The sequence below is a fragment of the Lutra lutra genome, chromosome 2 (genome assembly GCF_902655055.1).
Source record: "Lutra lutra chromosome 2, mLutLut1.2, whole genome shotgun sequence".
Classification (NCBI taxonomy): domain Eukaryota; kingdom Metazoa; phylum Chordata; class Mammalia; order Carnivora; family Mustelidae; genus Lutra; species Lutra lutra.
The window spans coordinates 85,783,849-85,801,087 of NC_062279.1; the positions used below are offsets into that span (position 1 = coordinate 85,783,849).

Here is a 17,239-nt window from a genome sequence, read left to right on the forward strand (position 1 = left end):
TAATATTGGGGAAAAATGATCACTCCCAATTTATTTTCCTTTTTTAAAATTGTTTTGTCTATTCTGGGAGCTTTCTCTTTCCATATAAATTTTAGCATAAGCTCCTTGATGTCAACAAAATTGTTGTTGAGATTTTTGTAGGAATTGCATTACATTTACAGGTCAATTAAAAGAGGATTGACATCTTTAGTACACTGAGTCTTCTAGTCCATGAGCACAGTTCATCTTTTCAAGTATTTAGATTTATTTAATTTCTTTCATCAGCACTTTATAATTTTCATTTTATGGATTCTGTACATGTTTTATTAAATTTATATGTAAATATTTCATTTTCTTTGGAGGAATTACAAATGGTGTTGATTTTCCACTTATTTGTTGTCAGTATATAGAAATGGAATTAATTTCTCTGTATTGATCTTGTGTCCTGTGACCTCACCAAACACATTTATTAGTTCTATAGTTATTTCTGTAGATTCATTGGGATTTTCTATATAGGCAATTATGTCATTTGCAAATAGAGACAGCTTTATTTCTTTTTTCCTAATCTGTATACCTTTTCTTTCTTTTTCTTGCTTTATTGCAGTGACTGGAACATCTAGTGCTACTTTAAATATGAATATTTTAAATTGAATATTCTGGTGAGAGTGGATAACCTTGCTTTGTTCCCAGTCTAGAGGAAAAGCATTTAGCCTTTTGTTGTTAAGTTCTGATGTTGACTGTGGGCTTTTTGGAGATAGTCTTTCAGAGAAAAGGTCCTGGGGTAAGAGCTGGTTCCCTGAGCCCAGTATTGGGTATGGCTTATGTTGGAGGCAAGACACATGATTTAATCTGTGTTTAGAAAACGTTTCTCTCTATTCTTAGTGTACCTATTTTTTAAAAAATCATATATGAGTGTTGAATTTTGTTAAATGCTTTTTCTGCCTATAGATATGGTCATATGATTTTTCCTCTTTAACCTGTTGATATGGTAGATTACATGGATTGATTTTTGGTTATTGAATCAGACTGTATACCTGGAATAAATGCCACTTGGTCGTAGTGTATTATTTCTTTGACATATTATGAAATTTAGTTTACTAATATTTTGTTGGATTTTGATATTCAAGTTCATGAAAAATACTGGTTTATATATTTCTTTTTGGCCTTTTTTTTTTTTTAAATCTGGTTTTGGTGTCAGAATAATACTGGTTTCATAAAAGGAGTTGGGAGGTATTCTCTCCTTTTATGTTCCTAAAAGAGACTGTGATAAATTGGTGTTAATTCTTCAAACGTTTGTCAAAATTCTAAAAGAAAACATTGTGACTTAGGGATTTCTCTTTTAGGAGTTTTTAAAATTTTGAATCCAGGTTCTTTTTTGTGATTATAGGACTATTCCGGTTGCCTGTTTCATATTGGCTGATTTTTGATAGTTTGTTGTGCATTTTGAGGAATTGGTCTATTTCTTTCAAGTTGTCAAATTTGTGAGAATAAAGTTGTTCATAGGAGTTTAGTAATGCTTAGAGTACTTTTAATGGCATCCTTTTAATGGCTGTAGGATCTGCTGTAATATCCTGTTTCATTTCTGTTTGTTTTCTTTTCATTGAATATTCTTGACAGCTGAACATCATCTTTGGGCACTTGTTATTTTAAGTTGGTAAAAGGCAGATGCTGGGATCAAAATAAGAGAGGTAGGTTGAAAACATTTTGTTGCTGACTTCTCTCTCCTGCTTCCACCTTCCCTTATAGAGGGCAATTTGACAATCATTGCCACAGGTTGTTTGTACCATAAGAGTCAGGCTAAGAGAACACTCTGTTGCTGGAACTATGCTCAGCAAGATTAGAGAACTTTTGGAGGAGTCAAGATGGCGGAGAAGTAGCAGGCTGAGACTACTTCGGGTAGCGGGAGATCAGCTAAATAGCTTATCTAAAGATTGCAAACACCTACAAATCCAACGGGAGATTGAAGAGAAGAAGAACAGCAATTCCAGAAACAGAAAATCAACCACTTTCTGCAAGGTAGGACTGGCGGAGAAGTGAATCCGAAGCGACGGGAAGATAGACCGCGGGGGGAGGGGCCGGCTCCCGGCGAGCGGCAGAGCAACGGAGCAAAATCAGGACTTTTAAAAGTCTGTTCTGCTGAGGGACATCGCTCCAGAGGCTTAACTGGGGTGAAGCCCAGGCGGGGTAAGCACGGCCTCAGGTCCCGCAGGGTTGCAGAAGGATCGGGGGTGTCTCAGTGTCGCAGAGCTTACCGGTATTGGAACGGGGAAGCCGGCTGCAGAGACAGAGCCGAGGAGTGACTCTCAGCTCAGGGTTGCCTTGAACCGGTCGCAGGCTCGGTCAGCTCGGAGCGCGGCCGGAGGCCAGGGTGGCGGGAGTCATTTGGCGCTGTTCTCTGAGGGCGCACTGAGGAGTGGGGCCCCGGGCTCTCGGCTCCTCCGGGCCGGAGACCGGGAGGCCGCCATCTTTATTCCCGTCCTCCGGACTCTACAGAAAGCGCTCAGGGAACAAAAGCTCCTGAAAGCGAACCCGAGCGGATGACTCAGCGCGGCCCCGGGTAAGGGCGGTGCAACTCCGCCTGGGGCAAAGACGCTTGAGAATCACTACAACGGGCCCCTCCCCCAGAAGATCTACGAGAAACCCAGCCAGGACCAAGTTCACCTACCAAGGAGAACGGCGGAATTCCAGAGGAGAAGAAAGCAAAGCACGGAACTCATGGCTTTCTCCCCATGATTTTTTAGCCTTGCAGTTAATTTAATTTTTTTTTCTTTTTCAATTTTTTTTCTTTTTCTCTTCTTCTGCTAATTTTTTTTTTTAACTTTTACCGTTTTCTTTTTTTAACGTTTTTTAAATAGTTTATCTAATATATATATATTTTTTCCTCTTTTTATATTTTTTCTTTATCGGCTTTCTTTTTTTTAATAGTTTTTTTTTTCTTTCTTTCTGAACCCCTTTTTATCCCCTTTCTCCCCCCTCACAATTCAGGATCTCTTCTGATTTGGCTAAAGCATATTTTCCTGGGGTTGTTGCCACCCTTTTAGTATTTTACTTGCTCCTTCATAAACTCTTATCTGGACAAAATGACAAGGCGGAAAAATTCACAACAAAAAAAAGAACAAGAGGCAATACCAAAGGCTAGGGACCTAATCAATACAGACATTGGTAATATGTCAGATATAGAGTTCAGAATGATGATTCTCAAGGTTCTAGCCGGGCTTGAAAAAGGCATGGAAGATATTAAAGCAACCCTCTCGGGAGATATAAAAGCCCTTTCTGGAGAAATAAAAGAACTAAAATCTAACCAAGTTGAAATAAAAAAAGCTATTAATGAGGTGCAATAAAAAATGGAGGCTCTCACTGCTAGGATAAATGAAGCAGAAGAAAGAATTAGCGATATAGAAGACTAAATGACAGAGAATAAAGAAGCTGAGCAAAAGAGGGACAAACAGCTACTGGACCACGAGGGGAGAATTCGAGAGATAAGTGACACCATAAGACGAAACAACATTAGAATAATTGGGATTCCAGAAGAAGAGGAAACAGAGAGGGGAGCAGAAGGTATATTGGAGAGAATTATTGGAGAGAATTTCCCCAATATGGCGAAGGGAACAAGCATCAAAATCCAGGAGGTTCAGAGAACCCCCCTCAAAATCAATAAGAATAGGTCTACACCCCGTCACCTAATAGTAAAATTGACAAGTCTTAGTGACAAAGAAAAGATCCTGAAAGCAGCCTGGGAAAAGAAGTCTGTAACGTACAATGGTAAAAATATTAGATTGGCAGCAGACTTATCCACAGAGACCTGGCAGGCCAGAAAGAGCTGGCATGATATATTCAGAGTACTAAATAAGAAAAACATGCAGCCAAGAATACTATATCCAGCTAGGCTATCATTGAAAATAGACGGAGAGATTAAAAGCTTCCAGGACAAACAAAAACTGAAAGAATTTGCAAATACCAAACCAGCTCTACAGGAAATATTGAAAGGGGTCCTCTAAGCAAAGAGAGACCCTAAAAGTAGTAGATCAGAAAGAAACAGAGACAATATACAATAACAGTCACCTTACAGGCAATACAATGGCACTAAATTCATATCTCTCAATACTTACCCTGAATGTTAATGGGCTAAATGCCCCAATCAAAAGACACAGGGTATCAGAATGGATCAAAAAACAAAACCCATCTATATGTTGCCTACAAGAAACTCATCTTACACCCGAAGACACCTCCAGGTTTAAAGTGAGGGGGTGGAAAAGAATTTACCATGCTAATGGACATCAGAAGAAAGCAGGAGTGGCAATCCTTATATCAGATCAATTAGATTTTAAGCCAAAGATTATAATAAGAGATGAGGAAGGACACTATATCATACTCAAAGGAACTGTCCAACAAGAAGATCTAACAATTTTAAATATCTATGCCCCTAACGTGGAAGCAGCCAACTATATAAACCAATTAATAACAAAATCAAAGAAACACATCGACAGGAATACAATAATAGTAGGGGATTTTAACACTCCCCTCACTGAAATGGACAGATCATCCAAGCAAAAGATCAACAAGGAAATCAAGGCCTTAAATGACACACTGGACCAGATGGACATCACAGATATATTCAGAACATTTCATCCCAAAGCAACAGAATACACATTCTTCTCTAGTGCACATGGAACATTCTCCAGAATAGATCACATTCTTGGTCCTAAATCAAATCTCAACCGGTATCAAAAGATTGGGATCATTCCCTGCATATTTTCAGACCACAATGCTCTAAAGCTAGAACTCAATCACAAGAGGAAATTTGGAAAGAACCCAAATACATGGAGACTAAACAGCATCCTTCTAAAGAATGAATGGGTCAACCAGGAAATCAAAGAAGAATTGAAAAAATTTATGGAAACAAATGATAATGAAAACACAATGGTTCAGAATCTGTGGGACACAACAAAGGCAGTCCTGAGAGGAAAATATATAGCGGTACAAGCCTTTCTCAAGAAACAAGAAAGGTCTCAGGTACACAACCTAACCCTACACCTAAAGGAGCTGGAGAAAGAACAAGAAAGAAACCCTAAACCCAGCAGGAGAAGAGAAATCATAAAGATCAGAGCAGAAATCAATGAAATAGAAACCAAAAAAACAATAGAACAAATCAACGAAACTAGGAGCTGGTTCTTTGAAAGAATTAGTAAGATTGATAAACCCCTGGCCAGACTTATCAAAAAGAAAAGAGAAAGGACCCAAATAAATAAAATCATGAATGAAAGAGGAGAGATCACAACGAACACCAAAGAAATACAGACAATTATAAGAACATACTATGAGCAACTCTACGCCAACAAATTTGACAATCTGGAAGAAATGGATGCATTCCTAGAGACATATAAACTACCACAACTGAACCAGGAAGAAATAGAAAGCCTGAACAGACCCATAACCAGTAAGGAGATTGAAACAGTCATCAAAAATCTCCAAACAAACAAAAGCCCAGGGCCAGACGGCTTCCCGGGAGAATTCTACCAAACATTTAAAGAAGAACTAATTCCTATTCTCCTGAAACTGTTCCAAAAAATAGCAATAGAAGGAAAACTTCCAAACTCATTTTATGAGGCCAGCATCACCTTGATCCCAAAACCAGACAAGGATCCCAACAAAAAAGAGAACTACAGACCAATATCCTTGATGAACACAGATGCAAAAATTCTCGCCAAAATACTAGCCAATAGGATTCAACAGTACGTTAAAAGGATTATTCACCACGACCAAGTGGGATATATTCCAGGGCTGCAAGGCTGGTTCAACATCCGCAAATCAATCAATGTGATACAACACATTAATAAAAGAAAGAACAAGAACCATATGATACTCTCCATAGATGCTGAAAAAGCATTTGACAAAGTACAGCATCCCTTCCTGATCAAAACTCTTCAAAGTGTAGGGATAGAGGGCACATACCTCAATATTATCAAAGCCATCTATGAAAAACCCACCGCAAATATCATTCTCAATGGAGAAAAACTGAAAGCTTTTCCGCTAAGGTCAGGAACACAGCAGGGATGTCCGTTATCACCACTGCTATTCAACATAGTACTAGAAGTCCTAGCCTCAGCAATCAGACAACAAAAGGAAATTAAAGGCATCCAAATCGGCAAAGAAGAAGTCAAACTATCACTCTTCGCAGATGATATGATACTCTATGTGGAAAACCCAAAAGACTCCACTCCAAAACTGCTAGAACTTGTACAGGAATTCAGTAAAGTGTCAGGATATAAAATCAATGCACAGAAATCAGTTGCATTTCTCTACACCAACAAGAAGACAGAAGAAAGAGAAATTAAGGAGTCCATCCCATTTACAATTGCACCCAAAACTATAAGATACCTAGGAATAAACCTAACCAAAGAGACTAAGAATCTATACTCAGAAAACTATAAAGTACTCATGAAAGAAATTGAGGAAGACACAAAGAAATGGAAAAATGTTCCATGCTCCTGGATTGGAAGAATAAATATTGTGAAAATGTCGATGCTACCTAAAGCAATCTACACATTTAATGCAATTCCTATCAAAGTACCATCCATTTTTTTCAAAGAAATGGAACAAATAATCCTAAAATTTATATGGAACCAGAAAAGACCTCGAATAGCCAAAGGAATATTGAAAAAGAAAGCCAAAGTTGGTGGCATCACAATTCCGGACTTCAAGCTCTATTACAAAGCTGTCATCATCAAGACAGCATGGTACTGGCACAAAAACAGACACATAGATCAATGGAACAGAATAGAGAGCCCAGAAATGGACCCTCAACTCTATGGTCAACTCATCTTCGACAAAGCAGGAAAGAATGTCCAATTGAACAAAGACAGTCTCTTCAATAAATGGTGTTGGGAAAATTGGACAGCCACATGCAGAAAAATGAAATTGGATCATTTCCTTACACCACACACGAAAATAGACTCAAAATGGATGAAGGATCTCAATGTGAGAAAGGAATCCATCAAAATCCTCGAGGAAAACACAGGCAGCAACCTCTTCGACGTCAGCCGCAGCAACATCTTCCTAGGAACATCACCAAAGGCAAGGGAAGCAAGGGCAAAAATGAACTTTTGGGATTTTATCAAGATCAAAAGCTTTTGCACAGCAAAGGAAACAGTTAAAAAAACCAAAAGACAACTGACAGAATGGGAGAAGATATTTGCAAATGACATATCCGATAAAGGGCTAGTGTCCAAAATCTATAAAGAACTTAGCAAACTCAACACCCAAAGAACAAAGAATCCAATCAAGAAATGGGCAGAGGACATGAACAGACATTTCTGCAAAGAAGACATCCAGATGGCCAACAGACACATGAAAAAGTGCTCCATATCACTCGGCATCAGGGAAATACAAATCAAAACCACCATGAGATATCACCTCACACCAGTCAGAATGGCTAAAATTAACAAGTCAGGAAATGACAGATGCTGGAGAGGATGCGGAGAAAGGGGAACCCTCCTACACTGTTGGTGGGAATGCAAGCTGGTGCAACCACTCTGGAAAACAGCATGGAGGTTCCTCAAAATGTTGAAAATAGAACTACCCTATGACCCTGCAATTGCACTGCTGGGTATTTACCCTAAAGATACAAACATAGTGATCCGAAGGGGCACATGCACCCGAATGTTTATAGCAGCAATGTCTACAATAGCCAAACTATGGAAAGAACCTAGATGTCCATCTACAGATGAATGGATAAAGAAGATGTGGTATATATACACAATGGAATACTATGCAGCCATCAAAAGAAATGAAATCTTGCCATTTGCGACGACGTGGATGGAACTAGAGGGTATCATGCTTAGCGAAATAAGTCAATCGGAGAAAGACAACTATCATATGATCTCCCTGATATGAGGGAGAGGAGATGCAACATGGGGGGTCGAGGGGGTAGGAGAAGAGTAAATGAAACAAGATGGGATTGGGAGGGAGACAAACCATAAGTGACTCTTAATCTCACAAAACAAACTGAGGGTTGATGGGGGGAGGGGGTTGGGAGAGGGGGTGGGGTTATGGATATCGGGGAGGGTATGTGCTATGGTGAGTGTTGTGAAGTGTGTAAACCTGGCGATTCGCAGACCTGTACCCCTGGGGATAAAAATATATGTTTATAAAGCTGTAAAAAAAAAAAAAAAAAGAAAGAAAGGATGAATCCCCAAGTTTTGTAGCAACATGGACGGGACTGGAAGAGATTATGCTGAGTGAAATAAGTCAAGCAGAGAGAGTCAATTATCATATGGTTTCACTTATTTGTGGAGCATAACAAATAGCATGGAGGACAAGGGGAGATGGAGAGGAGAAGGGAGTTGAGGGAAATTGGAAGGGGAGGTGAACCATGAGAGACTATGGACTCTGAAAAACGATCTGAGAATTTTGAAGGGGTGGGGGGTGGGAGGTTGGGGGCACCAGGTGGTGGGTATTGTAGAGGGCACGGATTGCATGGAGCACTGGGTGTGGTGCAAAAATAATGAATACTGTTATGCTGAAAAAAAAAATTAAAAAAAAAAAAAAAAGATTAGAGAACTTTTTATTAAATACCCCCAGACTTCAGAATTGTGTTATATCCCAGGATTATTACTATGAACAGTTATCTCACTGTGTTTTATGAAGAGAAGAGAAAGTATAGACAATCTATACTGACTCCGTTAGTTAGCTTTATTACCTAGAGACGATCTGTAGCAATCTTGCCCCTTGCAAGTATAATTGGATTATGGCTCCAGTCAATTCCATTGTCTGTGAAAGTTCAAAGCTCTTCCCTGATTTTTACTGATTTCTAGGCCTCATATTTTATGTTCTGAAACTAGTACCAAAAAGTTATGCTTTACCCACCCCCACATTTTTTAGTTAAGTTGTTCAAAATTTGGAAGCAAAGCAGACTGGGCAGCATATCCTTTCAATGTCCTATTGGATAATTTTTTTACCGTTCATCTCAGTAATTTATTTAGTCATCTAGACAGACTTTTCCTTAAAGGGTCAGATAGTAATTATTTTAGACATTAGGGCCATTACAGTTACTATCACAACTATTCAAGTTGGCTGTTATAGCTTGAAAGCAGCCATAGGAAATATTTAAACCGATCAGTGTGTAGCTGTGTTCCAAATACCAGGTGGCTAGCCTCCAGGCCACAGTTTTGTCATCCCCCCTGAAAGGGAATTTTTTGGCTTACTATTTGCTATGATTCAGAGCCCAGACTGTGAAATTAATGTTAGCTTCTGAATTTTTTTTTCTAGTAGAAATAAAAATGATTCCTATCCTAGGGCTATGCTTTTATCACCACGTAGGACACTAACTAGTTTTGAATCAAGCTTACCAGTCTTATGCTGACATTTTCTTTCACCTGGCTATAGATACCAAGTTCCTCCGATGATCCGTGAACCAGCTTTCCATCCTGCTGGTCCTCTCATTGGTAAACTGAGTAAGTTGTTAATATGCATTTTATGCAAATTGAAAAAAAAAAACTTCTTAAAAATAATACTTCTGTAATGTGAGCACAAAGTTCACTCTATTTCAGTGGTTTTCCCTGTCCTCTCTAATAAAATGACAGTCAACAGAGTTCTAGTAAGTTTCATCAGCATTAACTAAATATTTGAGGAGATGTTACAAGATGGGGAATCACTGCAGAATACATGGCCTCTTACCATCTGCCTTGTTTTCCTCCCTCCCTCTGTCTTTCTTCTCTCTTTCTCGTTTCCTTCTTCCTAGAAGACTGACTTTTTCTCTCCACTCCCAGATATAAATTCTGTCTTTTCTACAAAGTAGCTCAGTTGATCGAGGGCCTTTAAACTAACTAGATCTTTCCTCTCTCTCTCTCTTTTTTAAAGATTTTATTTATTTATTTGGCAGACAGAGACCACAAGTAGGCAGAGAGGCAGGCAGGGAGAAAGGAAAGGAAGCAGGCTCTCTGCTGAGCAGAAAGACCCATGTGGGGCTTGATCACAGGACCCTGGGACCATGACCCTAGCCTAAGACAGAGGCTTTAACCCACTGAGCCACCCAGGTGCCCGGATCTTTCCTCTTTATAGAGCTGTGAGCTCATAATTTTTTTTTTCTCCTGCTATATAAGGAAATTGCTTTTTGAAATAAACTCTTGATTAGTTTGTATATTTTCCATTCAACTTTTTCATAATAGAGGTGTTTCAATGAACATGTATTTGGGAGCAGAACAAGGATTTTTTTCCTGCAAATTCTATTATTCTAGCAGTGATTGAAACAGCTTTTCTGTTATTTTTTTCTCTTCTAAAATTTTATTTAGTATTTTTGTTTATTTCTAAATTATTATACAGTGACCCACCCAGTCTCTTTCCTTCCCAGTCATCTCACCTATATGATCTGCATTTGGTATGTCATCTAATAAAAGGAGTACTTACCATTTCTGGAATTCTGCTCACTGTGCCCATGCTTGAATGTTCACAAGCATTCAAACATTGTGCCAGTGAGGATGTTTCTTCAGATATCAGGTGTGTTTTTCCCCCAAACTTCCAATGACAGTTCTTTTAAAAAAACAGATGTTATTCCGGTTGAAACAAGTCATTTCTAAAATTTTTTTTTTTATGCCCTGTGATGCTTGAAAGTCCTTAGTTGTGCCTCTTTGCATGAATACCCACTGTCTGATGAGAACTTTAATGTGGTTGTACTCTGTATTAAGGGGAAGATCTTAATAAGAACACGCTCTTAGTCCATACATTTAGTTTAGTTCAGCAGTAGTTTCTAGGATCCCTACTATGTGTGAAGCATAGTGTTAGAGATTGGAGTCAAAGGTGAAACAAGGAGGCAAGGTTGGTAGCCAGAAGATATTTATTAAAGGTTTTTGGATGTTGATTTGCTTCATGAGAACACTAAATTTTGGTCATTACAGGGTAGCTTTGTTATCTTCAATTAAGTTTGTGTTTCTCAGATATTCTTTTCAATGCTTTTGATGGTAAAAGGGTAGGGGAAAAAAAAAGACATGGGATCCAGATGTCAACTGTAGTCACCTCGTCTATGAGATTATGTGAAATAAAGACTTCCCAGTACTCTGTGAGAAGCTCAGCACTTGGTCACAATTTCAACAAATTCCTGTAAGTTTACATTTCCAAACTCATTTTTTACTATCTTCCTGGGCTCTCTGAACATTCAAGAGGAACATTACATCTTCTTCAGCTTTTTTCTGCCAATGACAAATACAGAACCTGGCCTCTTTTCATGAATTTTTCTTCAAATAACTCTCACAGGGAATTTGTGTTTATAGCAGAATGTATTAGAGGTTTTAGAATGTTGGAGGGGGTTTATAGCTCAGAGGCACAAACAGCATAAATCTAAGTAGTAAATTCCCATTTTTTAAAGTCCTTAAATATCCTTGTTAATCAGCTTCTTACGTGGGTTCCAGCCGCCTGCCAGTTTGCCCAGCTTCCTTATTTCTCTCCCTTTCTCCTCCCATAGATTCTGTATATAAGTGAGATCACGCAGTGTTTGTCTTTCTTTGTCTGGCTTATTTTACTTAGCATAGTACCCTCAAAGCCCATCCATATAGTTGTAAATGAAAGCATTTCTTTCTTTTTTTAAGGCTGAATCATACCCCATTTTATACATATATATAGTTACAGTAAACATGAGAGTGCAGATATCTCTGCGTAATACTGATTTCTTTCTTTCTTTTCTTTTTAAATATAACCCAGGAGTAGAATTGTTGGATCACAGGGAATTCTATTTTTAATTTTTTGAGGAACCTCCATACTGTTTTCCATAATGACTATATGAATTTATGTTCTCAACAATAGTGTATACAAGGATCCTTTTTTCTCCATAACCTCATCAACATTTATTACATTATATTTATTTATTTATTTATCCTATTGTATTTATAACAATAGCCATTCTAACAGGTATGAAGTGATGTCTCATATTTTTTTTTTTGGTTTTTTTTTTTTTAAAGATTTTATTTATTTATTTGACAGAGAGAAATCACAAGTAGGCAGAGAGGCAGACAGAGAGAGAGGAGGAAGCAGGCTCCCTGCTGAGCAGAAAGCCCGATGTGGGGCTCGAACCCAGGACCTGGGATCATGACCTGAGCTGAAGGCAGCGGCTTAACCCACTGAGCCACCCAGGCGCCCCGATGTCTCATAGTTTTGATTTCCATTTCTTCAGTGATTAATCATGTTGAGCACCTTTTCATTTATCTGTTGGCCTGTTATATGTCTTCTTTTGAGAAATGTCTCTTTAGATATCTTGCCCTTGGTTAAAGAAAATTTTATTGATTTATTTCAGAGAGAGTGTGAGCACAAGAGGGAGCAGAGACAGAGGGAGAGGGAGAAGCAGACTCCCTGCTGAACAGGGAGCCCAACTCAAGGCTCAGTCCCAGGACCTTGAGATTATGAACTGAGCTGAAGGCAGACACTTAACTGCCTGAGCCACGTAGGTGCACTGGTCTTTTGCCCATTTTAAAATTGGATTATTTGCTATCAAATTGGTTGGGTTCCTTATATATTTTGAATATTACCCCCTTATTAGATGCATGATTTGCAAATATTTTCTTTCATTTCATATGTTGCCTTTTAACTGTTGATTACTGTCTTTGCTGTGAAGAAGCTTTTTAGTTTGATGTAATCTCATTTGTCTATTTTTGATTTTGTGGCTTGCACTTTTGGGGTCATATCCAAAAAATCATTGCCCAGGCTAATCTCAAAAAGCTCCTTCCTTATGTTATCTTTTACTAGTTTTACTGTCTCAAGTCTTAGATTTGTCTTTAGTGTATTTTAAGTTGATTGTTGTATATATTCTGGATTCAATTTTATACTTCTATTGTGTGGATATTTAGATTTCTCAACACCATTTATTAAGGAGTCTATCATTTCCTCATTGTGTGTTTTTGGCAATCTTATTGAAGATCAAAGATTTATTTCTGGGCATGGGTTTATTTTTGGATTTTCCATTCTGCTCTGTTGGCTTATGTGTGGTCTGAATGTTTGTATCCCTCCCCCCAACCCCACTCTCCCAATTTATATGTTGAAATATTAACCCCCAAAGATAATATTAGGAAGTAGCTGTCTTGGAAGGTCCTAAAGTCATGATGCTGGAGCCCTCTTGAACAAATCAGTGCTTTATGAAAGAGGCTCCAGAGATTCTTATCTCATCAACCACGTGGGGACACAGTGAGAATGCTCTGGCTATGAACAAAGTAGAGGGCCTGCCTTCTCCAGAAAGTGACCATGTTAGTGACTTGATCTTGGACTTCCCAAACTTCAGAATTGAGGGCAATAAATTTCTGTTGTTTATAAGCTACCCAGTCTGTGGTATTTTGTTATAGTAACCTGCATGAATTAAGACAGTTCTATGTCTCTTTTTATGCTGATATCATACTGTTTGGATTACTATAGTTTTGTAATATTTTGAAATCAGGAAGTATGATGCCTCTGGTTTTGCTCTTCTTGCTCAAGATTGCTTTGGCTACTTGGAGTCATTTGAATTTAGGATTTAAGAAAAATTTGTAAAGAATGCCATTGGGTTTTGATAGGGATTGCATTTAATCTGTAGATCACTTTGGGTAATATGGACATCTTAACAACATTAATTTTTCCAATTCAAGCACATGGGATGTCTTTCTGTTTATCTGTCTCTTTAATTTCCTTCAGCAATGTTTTACAATTTTCAGTGCGCAAGTTTTTCTACTTTTTATAAAATATTTATATTTTTAAAATATCTTAGTGAACAAAGCAAATACTCCTGTAGCTAGGAACCAGTTCAAGAAATAGAACTTTAGGGGCGCCTGGGTGGTTCAGTGGTTAAAGCCTCTGCCTTCGGCTCAGGTCATGATCCCAGGGTCCTGGGATCGAGTCCTGCATCGGGCTCTCTGCTCAACAGGGAGCCTGCCTCCTCCTCCTGTCTCTCTCTGCCTGCCTCTCTGCCTACTTGTGATCTGTCTGTCAAAAAAAAAAAAAAATCTTTAAAAGAAAAAGAAATAGAACTTTTCAGCCACCTCAGAGACAAGACTGATGTGTGCTCACTTCAGCAGCACATATACTAAAATTGGAACCACACAGAGCTTATCATGACCCCTGAGCAAGGATGACATGCAAATTTGTGAAGTGTTCCATTAAAAATATAATAATATTAAAGAAAAGAAAAGAAAAAACAAGCTGACATATTCATTAGGTCCAGTAGGCAAGGTACTTGGATACACAATTTTTGCAGGGGCCAAGAAAATATTTTAATTTCTTATAAAATATTTTGATTTATTTTAGGGACTCATGAAAACGCATTAATTTTTTTAAGAAAAAATGTTTTAATATATAATATTAATATATGAAAGTATTCACCTTTATACCAACACAGTTATAAATCATAACTGAGGCAAAAGTACCTCAGTCTCACTAACGTCATTTTGTGGTCCTGCTCACAAACACCCTAATCACAACTACTTCCTTACCATCAAAAGTATCAGTATCCTAATTTTTTTTTAAAGATTTATTTATTTATTTATTTATTAGACAGAGATCACAAGTAGGCAGAGAGGCAGGCAGAGAGAGAGGAGAAAGCAGGCTCCCTGCCGAGCAGAGAGCCCGACGCGGGGCTCGACCCCAGGACCCTGAGACCACGACCCGAGCCGAAGGCAGAGGCTTCAACCCACCGAGCCACCCAAGCGCCCCAGTATCCTAATTTTTATTATCATCACTCATTTTATTTATTTATTTACTTGTGTTTTTACATATTTATTTGAAGAGAGAGAGAGAGGCAGAGGGAGAATCCCAAGCAGGCTCCATGTCCCCAGCACAGAGCCTGACATGGGGCTTGATCTCGTGATTCTGGCATCATGACCTGAGCCAAAATCAAGAGTTCAGACGTTCAACTGACTGAGCCACCAGGTGCCCCTCACTGCATTTCTTTATAGTTTTATCACCACAAATACTAGTTTATTTTTTTTTTTAAGATTTTATTTATTTGACAGAGAGAGACACAGAGAGAGAGGCAACACAAGCAGGGGGGAGCGGGAGAGGGAGAAGCAGGCTTCCTGCCTGGCAGGGAGCCCGATGTGGAGCTGGATCCCAGGACCCTGGGATCATTACTTGAGCCGAAGGCAGCTGCTTAATGACTGAGCCACCCAGGCACCCCCTAAATACTAGTTTTATCTTGCATATAAAGATCTGCTAATGGGGCGCCTGGGTGGCTCAGTGGGTTAAAGCCTCTGCCTTTGGCTCAGGTCATAATCCTGGGATCCTGGGATTGAGCCCCATATCTGGCTCTGTGCTCAGCTGGGAGCCTGCTTCCTCCTCTCTCTACCTGTCTCTGTGTCTGCTTGTGATCTCTGTCTGTCAAATAAATAAAAATTTTTTAAAAATCTTAAAAAAATAAAGATCTGCTATAAATTTAATTTCTCTATATGGTACTCTTTCATCTCTTCTTTTACCTTAAAGTTGATCTGTTGAGAAATTGAGTCTTACAACCTGTAGTCTTCCACTTTCTGGCTCTTGCTAATTGCATACTCAAGTTTAGTTTTTTTTTTTTTTTTTCTGTGCTTTATATTTTCAGTAAATGGTCAGCTAGATCCAGAGGTTTGATCATATTCAAGTTTAATCCCTATGGCAATATTATATAGGTGGTGTGGTGTTCCTTCAGGAAGCATCTCATGGCAGGTTGTCTTTCCTTTTCTTTTTTTTTTTTTAAGATTTTATTTATTTGACAGAGAGAGAGAGATCACAAGTAGGTGGAGAGGCAGGCAGAGAGAGAGAGAGAGGAGGAAGCAGGCTCCCCACTGAGCAGAGAGCCCGATACGGGGCTCAATCCCAGGACCCTGGGATCACGACCTGAGCTGAAGGCAGAGGCTTTAACCCACTGAGCCACCCAGGTGCCCTGTCTTTCCTTTTCTAATGTTAGAAGCCATTAGTAGTTCTACCAATTCTTAATTAATATTTTTCTGGGTATTCTGGTTTTCTGAAGCTCACTATACATAGATACCTCAGGAAGGATTCATGGCCATACTCTTGCCTGAGTTCCTAATGCTGTTAACATTTTGTCTGTGCCATTTGTACTAGAAAATCAATTTTGGGGGGGTATATAAATTCTTAGTTCACATTTTCTTTCCTTAGGTGTTGTGATGGTTAATTTTGTGTGTGAACTTGGCTGGGCCATGATGCCCAGATATATTGTCAAACATTATTCTGGATGTTTCTGTGTGCTGTGTTTTTGGATTAGATTAACATTCGTATCAGTGGACTTTGAGTTAAACAGATTGCTCTCCATAATGTAGATGGACCTCACCCAATCAGTTGAAGAACTGAGTAAGACAGAAGACTGACCTTTTTCAAGCAAGAGGGAATTCCACAGCACTTGAATTGCAGTGTTGCTTCTTCTCTAGTATCTAACTTGCTGGTCTACCCTGCAAAGATTTTGGACTTGTCAGCCTCCACAGTTGCATGAACCAAGTCCTTAAAAGAAACTTTCTCTCTATGTATACACATTTAGAGAACTCTGACTAATACAAGTGTCTTAAATATGTTATTCAAATTTTTTTTGAGGTTTGATGTTGAAATGTCTGATGAAATCTTATTCTTTCCCTTGGGTGTCATTTTCTCCTTTTTTCAGATCCCTAAAAGAATTTCTTTTCTTTAAGCTTAGGGCTCAAGTTTGTATGTGTTTTGATAGATTTATACCAAGTGTTTAATTTTTTGGAGCTATTGTAAATGGTATTCAGTTTTAATTTTATTTTCCATTTGTAAATTGCTAGTATATAGAAATATGATTACTCTTTGTTTGTTGACCTTGTATGCTATAACCTTACTAAACTTTTTAGTTGCAGGAGGTATTCTGGGGGCATATTCTACACAGATAATCATGGTGTTTGTGAATGAAGGCCATTTTATTTTTTCTTTTTAAATCTAAAGGACTTTTATTTATTTTTCCCTTTTTTCACTAGCTAAAACTTCTAATATAATGTTGAATAGAACTGATGAGATTGGACATCATTGTCTTGCTCCCAATCTTAGGGGAAAACATTCAGTCTTTCAGTGTTAAATATGATATTAACTGTAGTTTTTTGTGTTTTTGTTTTGTTATTTTTTTGGTAAGATGCCCCTTTTCAAGTTGAGGAATAGGTTTTTTTCTATATCCTAATTTGCTGCAATTTTTATCAATGTGGATGTTGAGATTTGTCAAGTGCTTTTTCTGCATTAATTGATATGAACATACATTAATATGGTGAATTACAAGGATTGATTTTCAAATATTGAACCATCTGTGCATACTTTTGATAAA

General features: G+C 38.3%; 1 non-coding gene across 1 annotated transcript; it reads left to right on the forward strand.

The window, feature by feature from the left end:
• The first annotated feature begins 13,987 nt into the window (after nt 1-13,987).
• On the forward strand, nt 13,988-14,091 carry LOC125094564 (U6 spliceosomal RNA). Its single transcript, XR_007125582.1, has one exon. It is a non-coding gene; the product is annotated as a U6 spliceosomal RNA (small nuclear RNA).
• The last annotated feature ends 3,148 nt before the right edge of the window (nt 14,092-17,239 follow it).